The sequence below is a fragment of the Phodopus roborovskii genome, unplaced genomic scaffold (genome assembly GCF_943737965.1).
Source record: "Phodopus roborovskii unplaced genomic scaffold, PHOROB, whole genome shotgun sequence".
Taxonomy (NCBI): Eukaryota; Metazoa; Chordata; class Mammalia; order Rodentia; family Cricetidae; genus Phodopus; species Phodopus roborovskii.
The window spans coordinates 38,570,884-38,583,934 of record NW_026126410.1 but is presented as its reverse complement, the minus strand read 5'-3'; the positions used below and the strand labels follow the sequence as shown (position 1 = coordinate 38,583,934).

The window sequence follows — 13,051 nt, the reverse complement described above, 5'->3', positions numbered from 1 at the left end:
AAGCAAAGAGGCTGCAGCATAATTTGAGGTTAGACATTGTAATACCTCCAACCACATTCTTACTCCTTTGATTATTCATGGTCTTTTGTTGTTCTAGATGAAGTTTTGGATTAGCATTCTTCCCCCATCCCCCACCCCCCATCCCGCTAAAACTATGAAATGTGAAATTATAATTTTGAATAGGATTGCATTACATTTTTAGATTAATTTTGGTAGTGTAACCTTTTTCACAATATTGTTTCTGCCAGCCCAATAAATGGAAAGTCTTTCAGTCAGCTTGTGTCTCCACTGATTTTCTTTTTATGGTTTTCTTGCTTTCATCCTAAATCTCTCCTTTTCTTATTAGATTCATTATCAGATGTCTATTTATTGAGTTATTTTGAATGGAATAATTTGTTAATTTGTCTGAGAGTAGTACATTATTAATATATATGAAGGTTCCTATTTTTTTTAATAATGCTTTTGTATCCTGTACCATTATTGCAAAACTTGGTAGGAATAAATATTTTCTAGTAGAGTCTATAGGGTCTAAAAAGTTATCCTTTTGAATTTTATTTTCCTATAACCAGTAAACATCATTCTTTAGTATGTTTGAATCACAGGTAATGTCCTATATCAAAGTTAAAGTTAAAATATTCATATACTAAAGTGTAATTAGATTTATTTTTTCCTGAAAACAAAATACAGTCATTTGGTGTGCTTTTCTTAATATTAGCCTTTTAAATTGAACACATCTTCTCATCTGAAAAAAGAACATAGATTCAAAAAATAATAAAAAGGCACACAATAATATCAACGAGCACTTGAATGTTTAAACTTTGCAGGTTCTTTTGAAATGTCAGCATGCAAATCGTGCACTGTGCAGAAGACATGGCTTTTACTTTTGAGCAAAGATGTGACAAATTGCATGAGCAGCTGCACCTTCGTCTTCTGGAAGATCATCCATTCTATAACATCAGTAGTTTTGACACCTTGAACGTTTCCTTTTCTTATGAAATTAGAAATATGCTTAAAGATTTCAAACATAAATTGAAGGGAAGTTCAAATAGGACTACCTCATAAGAAAAAAGGTAGATAGAATGATTGTGAGCTAAACATAAGTTTATTTAAAATTGCACAAATGTACATGCTCTCTAATCATTTTATTTACCAAATTCTTACTTATTCAGAAGACATACAGTTATAAAATTCAGAGATTTGGCATCCATTTGCTTCTTTTTTGATTCTGAGATGTTTTGTTTTTTTTTTGTATTTTAGTATTTTCTTTAAAATTTACATTTGCAACAAACTTGTTTTACATGTCAATCCCAGTTCCCACATGCACCCTTGCCTCCTCCATTGTCTGACACCAAACCCCATCCCACCCCCTTTCTTCACCCCAGGGAGTGTGAGGCCTTTCTTGGGGGATCTTCAAAGTCTGTCAAATCATTAGGGGCAGAGCTCAGGCCCTTCCCCCATGTGTCTAGGCTGGGGGAGTATCCCTGTATATGGGATGGGCTCACTCTTTAGATGTGGCTGTCTGCTTCTGCTTCCATCAGCTACTAGATGAAGGCTCTAGGATGGCATATAAGGTGTCATCAATTCATTAAGGTGTCATCAATTTCATTATTGTGGAAGGGCATTAAAGGTAGCCTCTCCACTATTGCTCAGATTGTTAGTTGGGTTCATCCTTGTAGATCTCTGGGCATTTCCCTCGTGCCAGATTTTTTTTTAAAACCAATAATGGCTTCCTTTATTATGGTATCTCTTTTCTTGCTCTCCTCTATTGTCATAGTGTAGGCTATGAATTGAATGTTTTGATGTTTTTCTGCAAACTTTTTTTTTTTTTCAGAAATTACCAAAGGAACAGGGCCATGAGATTGTAACCATAAAAAGTAAATACGTTAGGGGTACTCAGTCTTCTTAAAGTGTTCAGGGCTGTTATCAGAGGAGGATATAATTTGTGAAGAGGGAGCAGGCATTGTCCTCTCTCTTTTTTTATTAATACACATAGGAAACAGACAGACAGACAGACAGACAGACAGACAGACAGACACACACACACACCATATACAACACATTACTGTTTCATCACTGTAATTTGACATGTTTTGACACAGTAAGGCTGGCTTAAGCAGATGTAGCATTTTCAGCCTGACTATTGTTGTGAAAAGTACATTTTTTTCAAAAGTAATCTTTTCATGGTATAGCAGAAAACACTGTAAGATAATGTTTTCTAAGCACAATATTCTCAGTGAATAGTGACATACAAGATAGTGTTAAGGTATACCTAGATATTAGATTGTAGAAAGACCCATCTTGCTCAGAGGTTAATAGAATTAATGCCATACAAATAACTATCCCACTAAAAGCAATCTACAGACTCAGCGGAACCCCAAACATATTCATGTAGCATTTTCCTCAGAAATAGAAAAAGAATCTTAAGGTCATATGGAATTACAAAAACCCTTAGATACCCAAAGAAATTTTTAACATAAAGGACAATGCTGGGGTATTATTAAATTTCAAGTTATGCTACAGATTTATAGTAATATAAACAGTATGGTACTCATACATAAAACAGGTATATAGATCAAGGAAACAAAACAGAAGACCCAAACATGAGTATAAATAACTATATCCATCTTGAATTTGACAAAGATACAAAAGAGTACACCAAAAATATATACTGGAAGACAAATTAGCTTCTTTAACATGTGATGGTAAGCAAACTGGATGTCCATATAAAGAAGTATGAAGTTCAACTATATGTATCACTTTGCACAAAAATCAACATCATATGGAGTAAAGAATTCCAAATAAACTCAAAATGATGAAACTGCTAGGAAAATACATAGGCCATAGGCAGTATCTTATGATGAAAAAACAAGTGTACATAGGCTCAGGAAAGGACTTTTTGAATAGAATTCCATTCTGTCAGGAATGAAGGCCAACACTGACATATGGGATCTCCTGAAACTACAAGACTTCTGCAATATAAAGAATACCACTGACTGAAAGGGAAGCCCACAGAATGGGAGAATCTTTGCCTGTTCTACATCTGATAGAGAAATCATATCCAGAATATGTTAAAGAACTAAAAAATAAAATATCAAATGATCCTGTAGAAAATGTGATATGAATCTGAACAACTGAGTTCTCAGAAGAAGAAAAATACCTAAGAAATACTTCTAAAAGTGTTTAATATCCTTAGCAATTAGGGAAACACAAATTAAAGAAAAACTTATCATAGACAAAATGGCTAATGTCAAGTAAACAAATGACAAATAATGTTGGCAAGGATGTGGAATAAAGAGAACTTGCCTTCACTATAGCAGGGCTGCAAAATGGTCCAGCCAACACAGAAAGTAGATCTAATATTTGAACAATCTACAGAACTCCTTGTCTTATGTCTAATGGACTTCATCTCTTACTCTACAGGTACTCAGCCATATTCTTTGCTGCCATCTTCACAACAACTAAGCAATAGAAACAACCCTAATGTCTGTCAACTCATGAAGGAATGTAGAAAATGTAATACATGTGCACTATGTAATACTATCCAGCTGTATAGAGTAATGAAATGTTCAGGTGAATAGGTGTAACTAGAACATAAGGTATTGAGTGTGTCACCCGGACCCAGAATGGCAAATGACATGTATCCTTTTATATTTGTGAATAATTAGATGGGAATATGCAACCTGGAATAACCATAGAAACAGGAAAGCAAAAGGGGACATAGCAGGGGTGGGGTGGGTTTCTAAAGAGTCCTAGAAAGGGGATAGTAGGATACAGGTGCTATGGAGGGGAAAATTGAGGAAATTTTTGGGTGGAGGAAGGGATGGATACAATGAGTGTGAGGGAGAGAGGGAAGGACATACTGAGAGAGAGAGAGAGATGGAAGAGTGATCAAGAACAGTAACAATGGCTACAAAATTATTACATGTTTGCAATGCATGTAAGTATACATGAGTTAAGTGTATGTAACTAATTTAAATAATGTTATAGAGCTTTAGGTAATAATTCCTGTCCCCAAGATCCATAGAATATCTAAAATAACTCCAAAGCTAGCCAAGAGAAATAACCCTTGGAGTTCTGGGCCAGGGATACACAAAAGAATCCTGAACTTATACTGATAATTGCTATATTACTTAGTTCCTTCCATAACTTGGAAGTAAGACCTTGTTGCTGAAGACATCACATACCTTGGACACATGAGTTGGAGAATTTGAACTTGAACTTATTTGGAATCCTGCCCAATGAGGACTGGCTTTAATAGTACCAGAGGTGCTATACAAGCTTCCAAGGGAGGAGAGAAATGAAAACTTCCTCCCAACTACAAAGCTTATAAATCACACCAATTAGTAACATGGCAAGATACATGAAAATGTGCAATAGTAGTATGCATTTATAACTTGAGGACAACAGTTACCTAATTAAACTGAAGACATTCTCAGTAAAGGGGAAATTACACCTCATGCTATAAATATAGCTACTACCAGTGGCTGGTAAGAACATGGAACTTAGAGGAGACCAGAAAACTGCCATGTCACTACCCCAGTGTCTTAGTTAGGTTATGAAAAAAAAAAAAAAACTCATTTACTTGAGGGGGCTTGTTTACAATTTCAGAGCTTCAGTTCATTATCATCATGTCAGGGACCATGGTGACATGCAGGCAGACATGGTGCTGGAGGAGTAGCTGATGGCCCTACATCTTGCAGGCAACAGGGATGGGATGTGACACTGGGTGGTATCTTAAGCCTGCCGAAACAGTGACATACTTTCTCTGATGAGGCCATATCTACACCGTCAAAGCCATACCTCCTTATAGTGAAATACATTCAAATAAAATCACCACACTCAGGATAACTGTCAGTTGCAGTCCAAATGCGTATTATTATACTCACAGTTAAGTGTATTTGCCATCTCTCATCAAAGCAGCTTCATTTTTCAGCAAATAGAGTCCATCTTAAACATCCCAAACTGGTCAAATGTGGAGGAAAATTGACTCAGTGGTACCCAACGCCAGATGATACATCTAGAAAATAACTATCAAGTCTAAAGCATAGGCCACTTCTCTGAAGCAGGACAGAAAGATTTAAGAGCCCTGAGAACCCAGAAGTCAGCTGTGAGAAAGTATCTTCTATATGTGACAAGGAGTGTCCCTGGGGACTCTTAAAAGATGGTTGCACAAACAAAACTTGTACAATGATGGCATCAGTTAACATGCCAACATGAAAGGGAGAAATTGATGGGTGATATCATTTTGTAAATATGTTTCTCTTATTGGTTAATTGTAAGGAGTTTGGTTTTTCTGCCCACCGCCTGGTATTGTCCTGCTGCCACGCCAGCCCCAAATAACACACAGAGACTCTGTATTTGATACAATACTGTTGGCCCAGTTACTTGATTTTTATCGGCTAGCTCTGTCTTTAATTATTAACCCATTTTTGTTGATCTATGTATTTCCACGTGGCCTCCTTACCGGGGATTGGGGCAGGCATCTGGTCTCCCCAGTCTCTCCATCTTGACTCCTCCTTCCTACTTCCTATTTCCTCCTTGTCTCCTTGTCCCTCCTATCTTCCTTTCCTATTGGCCAACAGTGCTTTATTATTAACCAGTATGAGAAACATACAGAACGACCTCTCCCATCAGTTAATGAATAAAGCACGGTTGGCCAATAGGAAAGCAAAATAGGTAGGACAAAGAAACAAGGAGGATTCTGGAAGTAGTATGGAGGAGATCCAAGATGGAGGATGGAGAGAGAAGAACGCCAGCCCCTCTCTCCAGTAAGATGAGACCATGTGGAATTACTTAGTTTAATAGAAATGGGTTAATATTTAAGACAGAGCTAGCTGATAAGAAATTAGTAACTGACCAACATAATTATATGTAATACAGCTTCTATGTGTGTTATTTGTGTCTGGCACAGCTGTGGGACCGGAACCAGCAGGGGAAAATCCTACTCATAACATAATGGCACCTTCAACATGGCTAATAAGAACTTCCACTTAAAACTTAAGAAAAGCTTTAAAATGTGGTTTAGAAACAAAAGAACAGAGATAAGCAAGGCTTCTTGGTAACAGCATTTTTCTCAGTTGGTCCCTGTTTTGCTAGAGACAAGCAGAAATTTGCGCGGCTCCCTTAAGGGAGTTTTCCTGACTCAGCATAAGCGGCAAAAAACTGCAAAGCTTTTAAAGAACTCTGCTAACAACTGAATGGTGTGTATGAGAGCTAGCAATGGCAGTGACCACATCTCCAAGCCAGCAGCGTAGACCAAGGCAGTGAGCACAGCTCTCAGTTCTGGTGGTAAAAGTACCCACCACCATCTTTGATAGACCATGGCTAATACAGCTGTGGCTTTCATTTTAGCAATGTTGTTGTTTACCAGATAAAAGACTCATGGCCAAAAAAGATAAAGATTTACAGTAAAGACAGAGTCAGATTAAGAAAAACCTCTAAAGATTTACAGTGTGTTTAAAAATATACGTACGCTTGGGAGAGAAACAGAAACAGGATAAAATGGTTTAAAAAATAATGAAAAGAGTGAGAGCAGCTGAGTGTGGTGGCACACAATTTTAATTCCAGCACTCGGGAGACAGAGACAAGCAGATCTCTGTGATTTCAAAATAAACCTGGTATACAGAGTTAATTCCAGGACAGATACAAATAACACAGAGAAACCCTGTCTCAAAAAATGAAAAAAAAATTAGAAGTAGAAGAAATAGAGTAATAGCAAGCCATGCAAAGGTAGAAAGCACAGAGAGAATCTGGATACTGTACAGTTTTATATTGTCTTTGTGTCTTTTGATTGCTGAGGAAATAATAACAACTGTTAAAGGAAATGCTGCTGGGTTAATTCAATTTATATATTTTAAAAATGCTATTTGGTGTTCGGTATGCCTCTTATATTTTCATGGGCATGTCCTTCTTCAGATTGGGAAAGTTTTCTTCAATGATTTTGTTGAATATGTTTTTGGTACCTTTGAGCTGGGCTTCCTCACTGGCAATGGGGAGTCAAAAATCCCTAAGGCTGGGACTCAGGATGTTCCTCATGACTATAGGCAGATCTAGTCTGGGCCTGGCACTCTCCAGCTGAGGCCTCTTTAGCATAGGCCCTGCTATGGGGGTCAAGGATCCTGCCAGCAGGAACTCAGAGTGGTCTCACAGAGATAGGCAGATCTCTGGGAGGGGCCGGGAACTCAAGTAGAGGACCAGCAGTGGAGGTCAGAGTCCAGGCAGGTGGAAATTATGGGTGGTTCCATGTGGATAGGCAGGTCTAGTGTGCTCAGAGCCTCTCCTGGATGTTCCCCTTAGGTGGCTGGATTGTTGGCTCCACCCTCTGTCCCAGTGCTCAACCAGAGCGGTGGGATAGTGCGCAGGGTAGGGCACAGGGTAGGGGGAGGACAGGCTCTCAGTAGGGGTGGGTGGGGGGTGTATCAGAGCTCCAAGAGTGCTCTTGATGTGGACAGGACACAGGGGCAGGGAGATCCGGGGCCAACCCAGGGAATTCCCAGGGAAAGGGTTTAGTGGAGAGTCTACCCAAATTGGTCCCAGACTCACCTCTAGCTCATTTAGAAATGTAATGTATAATTAGTACAGTTTATAGACAGTTACCTATGATAGTCAAAACTTAGAGTTAAGTTAGGTTTTCAAGATGTATTTGAGATGGATAGGCATTCTTCAAACCTTTCAAAGACCTGCAGAATATGGCATTTAAAATGGTTTAGGGTTTTTCTTAACAGTGAGACATAACTGCTTCTGGCAACACATCTGTGTCAGAAAGGAAGATGGACATCAAAGAAACTAGTTATGGAGTTTGCCTCTGATATGGAAAAACTAGCCATTTTGGCAAGATGCTGCTCTTGTCTGGACTGTTTTTCTTTATGCTATACAAACTGGATATGCAGGACCCATAGAAAGTGACTGCTAATACATTGCTGTAGGGTTCCTGCTTCATGGAAGAAAAGTCTGCTAGACATTCTGCAGGACACAGAAAAAAAGTGACTGACAAACTGCCAATACAGGTAGTTTAAAGTTTCCTGCTTTACTGAGGAGTCTTCCAGACATAATATGGCCTATAGGCTGAAGATGGAACATTACAGAACTTTGGGTGACTGACCAGGCAAGCTATCTCTGTCATTCTAGAGTTTATATATTATCCTCCTGTGGTCTTTGAGGGAATAAAGACAGATAGTTATGGTTATAGTTTTCCTTAGTTAGGATTAAAGGTAAGTTACATATATGACTTTAGACTCACAAAGAAGGATAGATGATAGACTATTTTCTTTAAATCCTATTAAATGTTAATGGATTAAATATTGTTAACTGTGATTATTATTTGATAACTGTTGTGTGATATATTTTGTATGATAAGTTTAAAACCCTTCTTTTTATTTTATACAGAAAAGAGGAGATGATGGGAAATGTCATTCTGTAAATATGTTTCTCATATTAATTAATGAATAAAGCACTGTTGGCCAATAGGAAAGCAAGATAGGCAGGACTAGGAGACAAGGAGAAGAGAGGAAGTAGTAGGGAGGAGATTCAAGATGGTGGACTGACGGAGAGACCACCAGCCCTGCTCTCTGGTAAAGTGAGACCACGTTGAAATACTTAGATTAATAGAAATGGGTTAATTCTTAAGATAGAACTAGATAATAATAAACTAGTAACAGGCCAAAAGCTTTATATCTAATAGAGTGTCTCTGTGTGTTATTTGGGGCTGGTGCGGCAGTGGGACCAGACCAGCGGGGAAAACTCATAACAAGAAATCTTACTGGACCTCACCTCTCAATGAATGCACACAAGCAATTAATTGCTTTTGAAAGAGGAAGAATCAATTTTCTCCAAGGATGTGTGCCCTGATAGGTTATCTAATCCCAAATTGTCAGCCCTAAATATATGCATATATGGACAACAATAAATGACTCAGAAAATTGTGTGTGTCTGTTGAAATGATTAATGAGAGGGGTCATAAAGTTGAGAAGGAGTAAGTAAAGACATGGAATTAGTTGGAAAGAGGAGAAGGAAGTTTGTAAATGAAGGAACTATAGTGATCATGTATAAAAATCTCAAAAATTATAAGATACATTTTAAAAAACAGGGTACTCTAGATTGATATTTCTTGGTTCAAAATTCTACCTGTGTTTCTCACCATTGGCTTTGGAGAAGGTAATTGTTACCAGTTGTGTTATTTTGCATGTCAGAAATATCAAGTGAGAAATATAAAGCTGGTTAGTTTTCAAAGTAAAAATGATCTCCAGCAATACACACACACACACACACACACAAGCTTTAAAAAGTCATGAATAGAGTTATGTTCAGTAGGAATGCAAAGAAAATTTTAAATTTTAATACTTCTCAGATCATCACTAACATTTAAAAATGTACATAATTTCTATTAATTAAATCTATTTGTTTTACATCCAGACCACAATTTCCCCTCCCTTTTCTTCTACTATTCCTTCTTCCTACTTCATTTCTACCCTCCCATCCAGCTCTCCTCCATTTCTGTTCAGAAAGGGGCAGGTCTCCCTTGGATATCAACTAGATATGTACCCAAATTTTCAGTTTGTCTTATCCATAATTTTATTTTTTTTAAAGTGTGTTTTAGTAAAGAGTGTGTTTGATAATATTTATTTTTGTATAATCTTGACACACCCATGAAGAAGGAACCTCAAACCAGAAATTGTCCCCATCAGATTTGCCTGTGAATATGTCTGTGAGGCATTTTATTGATTGCTGATTGATGTAGGATGGCCCAGTCCACTGTAGATATTACCATCTTTAGGCAGCTATAAGAAAGGTGACATAAGCATGGAAATGAGGCAGTGAGCAACATTCTTCTATGGGTTCTGCTGTAATTTATGAAAAGAAGCACACACTCCAGAGAAAGACTCAATGTGACAGGGTCCAAGCAGAGGGATTTTTATTAGGGAAAGGGACCATAAAAAGGGGGAAAGGGGAGGGAGAAGACCAGCCTCCAGGACAGCCAGGGAGAGGAAAGAGGGACAGAGATAGATAGATAGATAGATAGATAGATAGATAGAGACAAACAGACAGAGGGAGAGGAAGAAAGAAAGAAAGGAAGAAAGGAAGAAAGAGAGGAGGATGGGAAATGAACAGCGCCTTTAAAAAAGGGAGTACAGTGAATTTGCACAGGTGGTGCTCTTAGTGGCTGTAGCTGAGATCATATCCTATCAGAACCTCAAGGACAGGCCAGTACAGATGCCTGAATACTAACAGTCTTCTCTTTTTATTGTAAAAAGATGAAGAGTTAGAAAGGGGTAGCAGGTGAGACAGGGATGAGGACACCTTGTTCTCAAGACTACCTTCTGCTTCTGCTGACCTGGGTGGCATTGCTCACCTGAGAAAGGTGGTTTGCTAGCCATGTCCTGGAAAGCTGAGTGTTTTACTTTATTGTCCTGGCTCTTCTGAACCATCGGGTGCCTCCTGGTCTTGCAAAATGCCATTCTTGGTGGATCCAAATCTACTCCCTTAGGCTTAAAGCACCCGATCCTTTCCCATCTCCACAGCATCACCTGGACATGTTTGGTAGCCTTGTGCTTGCATCCAGAACCTCAAGGGCAGGCCAGTGCAGATTCCTGAATACTAGAAGTTTTTGGTTCAGTTTCTGTCTTGAATTCAATAATCGGGTATTACCTATAGTCCAAACAAACCCTTCCTGTTCCAATTTAATGTTGTTCAGTGTTTCCTTACATCACAGATGCAAACTACAGTAGTAATCATTATATTTGAATAAATTACCTAAACAATAGCTGATTTTTGATATGTATATAATTTAGATATACTCCAAGGTCTAATGACTTAGAATAAATTTGAAAAATATGCATTGTATTATATTTTACTGCTTATGCATGAATGCGTCTAATGAAAATAACCATGACCCCAAAATTGCTGTCTGTAAATACATAATAAAAATTCATATTAGGAAGAATTATGATTTTTAGTACATACCGTATATTCTGTTTTAACTTTCAAAAGATAAATAATTGGGATTCAAAATAGAAATAATTGCTTCTCAGCCTTTTTGTAAAAGATCAAATGTAGTATCTGTTTTTATCAGTTTAATATGTGATATCCTCTATCCAAGGACAATATAAATTAAATGGATTTTTGAAAGTAGGAGTTGGAATAGGAGATTGCTCTGTCCCCATCCACTCCATGCATCTACCTGATATTGCAGTATCTCCAGGGATGGTCAGAAACAAACAAAACAAATTAAATGAATGAATAACAGAAGTAGATAAACGTTTAAAATTGAAGATTCACTACAAGGGGAAAAAAAAAGACATGGATTACACTACAGCATTTTCTTCACAAAGTTGCTTAAGCTTTACTGTATGTCATGCAGAGTATTTATGTTCTTCTCAGGCTGAATCATTGGTACTTTAAGAAAAGTAACTGGTATAAAGATAAGCTGCTGTGATGCTGACAAGTATTTAATTGGAATCCTCAACACATAAAATTTACCAACATAGCTAGAGATTAGAGAATTAGAAAATTAAAGCTTTTGAAATTGAATGGAATTATTTTGAAGTCTAAGACTGTCACCAAGTCTTGTTTTATTTCATTACAAGTGCTCAGAGGGCTAGATCTATATATGTACAGGAATCATAGTACAAAATTATGAAGAATATTCACTCAGGAAGGCTCAAAGGGTTGTCCATTAATAAAATGTGGATTTCTGCATTTGTTGTGATTATCAGAAGTGGAAAAAATTATTAAAAATTAAAATTTGAAAAATTCAACTTAATCAGTAGCAGTCTTCGCGTGAAGGGAATGAGCTAATTTATTGAGAGTGCATCAATATGGGAGAGAGTTATTTTAATGAGTATAAAGTGGTATTGAATGAGCATAAAATATTTGTAAAAGTTACTTTCTTTTTTGTTACAAACTTTAATGCTTTAAGCTGTAGAAAATGAAGTTTTACTTTTTTTTTTTACTTTAAAAAATTATAGCATTCCTCATGTATATGGAAAAGGGAGGAAGGCATTAGCACATTTAAAGGCAAAATATTTCATGATAAGAAAATCTCACAGTACAAAAGGATAAAAAGGATACCTAGGATAGAGAGAAAAAAAATCACTACAATGATTCCTAATAATATTCTGCTGTATTTATAGATTGGTGCCTAGCACAATTGTCATCAGAGAGACCACTGCCAGCAGCTGATGGGAGCAGATGCAGAGACCCACAGCCAAACATCTGTCAGAGAGAAAGAGAGAGAGAGAGAGAGAGAGAGAGAGAGAGAGAGAGAGAGAGAGAGAAAGAGAGAGGAGAGATCCCAAATTGGAGATCTCCATTGGGTCCATACCCTTGATCTCAGGCCCCATGGGAGAATAGGAGGAAGAATTGTAAGGGCCAGAGGGGTCTGGGACACCAGGAGAACACGTTCTGCACATAGGGGCTCACAAACACTGAAGCTGCAATCACAAAGCCTGCACAGGTCTGTACTGGATCCTCTGCATATACGTTATGGTTGTTTGCTTGGAGTTTTTGTGGGGTTCCTACCAGTGGGATCGAGGGGGAGGATATCTCTGCCTCTTTCTTCTGCTCTTTGGACCCTTTTCCTCCTACTGGGTTTACTCAGCCTGACTTTATATGTGGGTTTATACCTAGTCTTATTACATCTTTTTATGCTGCATTCCATTGAAAATTCCTAGGAGGCCTGCTCTTTTCTGAAGGGAAATGGAGGAGGAATGGATCTGGGCAAGAAGGCAGGGGACTGGAAGAAGAGAAGGGAGGGGAAACTGAGATCGGGATATATTGAAAACAAAGGTAAAATAGAACAAAATAAAAGTCCCCCCCCCATCCCCAAAAAGGATTTGTTTCCTTAGACTCTGGAAGATGAGCAAGTATTTTTAAAAACAAAGAGGAGAGGGAAAGTGTCTTGATCACATGAATCAAGAAGCATAAAATCATTTATGGAAATGAAACCACTTTTCCACTCACCTTTCCTCTGGCTTCAGTTCAATCCAAATATACATTCAGAACGTGCCAGAAATCAATTCAGGTTAGTCTGAATTTTCCCCTGGGGTTGTCGATT

General features: G+C 37.8%; 1 non-coding gene across 1 annotated transcript; it reads left to right on the top strand.

Annotated features, from left to right (window-relative positions):
- The first annotated feature begins 11,015 nt into the window (after positions 1-11,015).
- LOC127220830 (U2 spliceosomal RNA) lies at positions 11,016-11,213 on the top strand. Its single transcript, XR_007834397.1, has one exon. It is a non-coding gene; the product is annotated as a U2 spliceosomal RNA (small nuclear RNA).
- Positions 11,214-13,051: the final 1,838 nt, after the last annotated feature.